Source organism: Nansenia antarctica, assembly GCF_963989245.1.
Source record: "Nansenia antarctica genome assembly, chromosome: 3".
Taxonomy (NCBI): Eukaryota; Metazoa; Chordata; class Actinopteri; order Argentiniformes; family Microstomatidae; genus Nansenia; species Nansenia antarctica.
Window position 1 is genome coordinate 75,078,559 of NC_137688.1, and position 2,500 is coordinate 75,081,058.

Genomic DNA, 2,500 nt, shown 5'->3' on the forward strand with positions numbered 1-2,500 from the left:
GGATAGAGGGGGTAGAAGATGGGCTGTGTCTGGGATAGAGGGGGTAGAAGATGGGCTGTGTCTGGGATAGGAGGGGTAGAAGATGGACCGGGGCTGGTCCTCTGACTGGTCCTCTGACTGTTCCTCTGACTGGTCCTCTGACTGTTCCTCTGACTGGGGCTGTCTGCCACGGCAGGCAGGCAGGCATGCAGTGTGTGTGTGTGTGTGTGTGTGTGTGTGTGTGTGAGTGTGTGTGTGTGTGTGTGTGTGTGCCCACAGCCCAGGGCTCGACAGGACAATATGGACAAGCCAGCGCAACATCAGATCACTCATCTCCAACATGAGGCCACTGATGTGTTTCTTTTTCTACCTGAGTGGCCTCTCTCTCTCTGTCTCTCTCTGTCTCTCTCTATCTCTCTCTCGGTCTCTCTGTCTCTCTCTCTGTCTCTCTCTGTCTCTCTCTGTCTCTCTCTCTGTCTCTCTGTCTCTCTCTCTGTCTCTCTCAGTCTCTCTCTGTATCTCTCTCTGTCTCTCGCTGTCTCTCTCTCTCTGTCTCTCTCTGTCTCTCTCTGTCTCTCTCTCTCTCTGTCTCTCTCTCTCTGTCTCTCTCTCTCTCTCTGTCTCTCTCTCTCTCTCTGTCTCTCTCTCTCTCTCTCTCTCTGTCTCTCTCTCTCTCTGTCCCCCTCTCTCTCTCTCTCTGTCTCTCTTTCTCCTCTCTCTGTCTCTCTCTCTCTCTCTCTGTCTCTCTCTCTCTCTCTCTCTCTGTCTCTCTGTCCCTAACCTCTCTCTCTCAACTCTCACGCTCTCTCTCTCTCTCTCTCTCTCTCTCTCTCTCTCTCTCTCTCTCTGTCCCTCACCCCTCTCTCTCTCTGTCTCGTCAACGCATAGCAAATCTACCTTTTTTAGAATAACAACAACAACGTGTTTTCCTGTTTTCCTGTTTTCCTGTTTTCCGTGTGTAACAGGGCCGGTGAACGGCTGCGATAACATCCGCCCTCCATACGACAGCGAGACAGGCTTCGCGCGTGCGTGTGTGTGTGTGTGTGTGTGTGTGTGTGTGTGTGTGTGTGTGTTCCCGAGCACCGCACCGCTCACCGCTGACTGGAAAGTGAAAACACTTTGTGCTGGTAATCATAAAAGCAAACAGCATCACTGTGTTACATAAACCTGGGTCTCCAGAGCCTCCTGATGGGGGTGTGCTCTCTCTCCTGACCCCCACGCCGCAGATCTGGACCCCTCTGCTCAGCGACGGCCCCTCGCCTCTCTCTATTCACAGCTCTAATCAATCTTACCCTCACCTCCCTCCCTCCCCTGCCTCCCCTCGCTCCCTCCCTCCCTCCCTCCCTCCCTGCCTCCCTCCGTACCCCTATCCCTCCCCCTCCCCCCTCACCCGTCCTCTCTCCCTGTAGGTAGCTACAGTACCCTCGCCTCCCTCCGTCCCTCCCTCCCCTGCCTCCCCTCCCTAACTCCCCCTCTCCCCTCACCCGTCCTCTCTCCCTGTAGGTAGGTATCTACAGCAGGTAGGTAGATGGCTGTTTGTAGCATAGCAGTCTCCCCAGCCATATTATCTCTCTCTTTTTTTTCTTCCTTTCTCTCTTTCTCTCATACTGACTGTGATACTCGATCCTTTTTTTCTGTCTCCCTGAACCGCTCTACCTGTTTTTCACCCCCTCTCTCCTCCTTCACTCTACTCTTTCTCTCTCACCCTCTCTCTTTCTCTCTATTTCTCTCGCTTTCTTCTTTCTCTCTTCTTTTTCTAACCCGTCTTCCTGTGTGTGTGTGTGTGTGTGTGTGTATGTGCTGCTGCGTGTGTGTGGACAGCAGTGTGTGTGTGTGTGTGTGTGTGTGTGTGTGCACCTGTGTGTGGCCAGCAGTGTGTGTGTGTGTGTGTATGGGCAGCAGTGTGTGTGTTCCTGTGTGTGTGTGTGTTGTTGCGTGTGTGTGTGTGTGGGCAGCAGTGTGTGTGTGAGAGTGTGTGTGTGTGTGTGTGCATGGCCAGCAGTGTGTGTGTGTGTGTGGCCAGCAGTGTGTGTGGCCAGCAGTGTGTGTGCTCCTGTGTGTGTGTGTGTGTGTGTGTGTGCTCCAGCAGTGTGTGTGTGTGTGTGTGGCCAGCAGTGTGTGTGCTCCTGTGTGTGTGTATGTGTGTGTGTGTGTTCCTGCGTGTGTGTGGCCAGCAGTGTGTGTGGCCAGCAGTGTGTGTGCTCCTGTGTGTGTGTGTGTGTGTGTGTGTGCTCCAGCAGTGTGTGTGTGTGTGTGTGGCCAGCAGTGTGTGTGCTCCTGTGTGTGTGTATGTGTGTGTGTGTGTTCCTGCGTGTGTGTGGCCAGCAGTGTGTGTGTGTGTGTGTCTGTGTGGCAAGCAGTGTGTGTGTGTGTGTGTGTGTTCCTGTGTGTGTGTGTGTGTGTGTTCCTGCGTGTGTGTGGCAGCAGTGTGTGTGTGTGTGTTTGTTCCTGTGTGTGTGTGTGTTCCTGCGTGTGTATGTGTTCCTGCGTGTGTGTGGCAGCAGGGTGTGTGTGTGTGTGT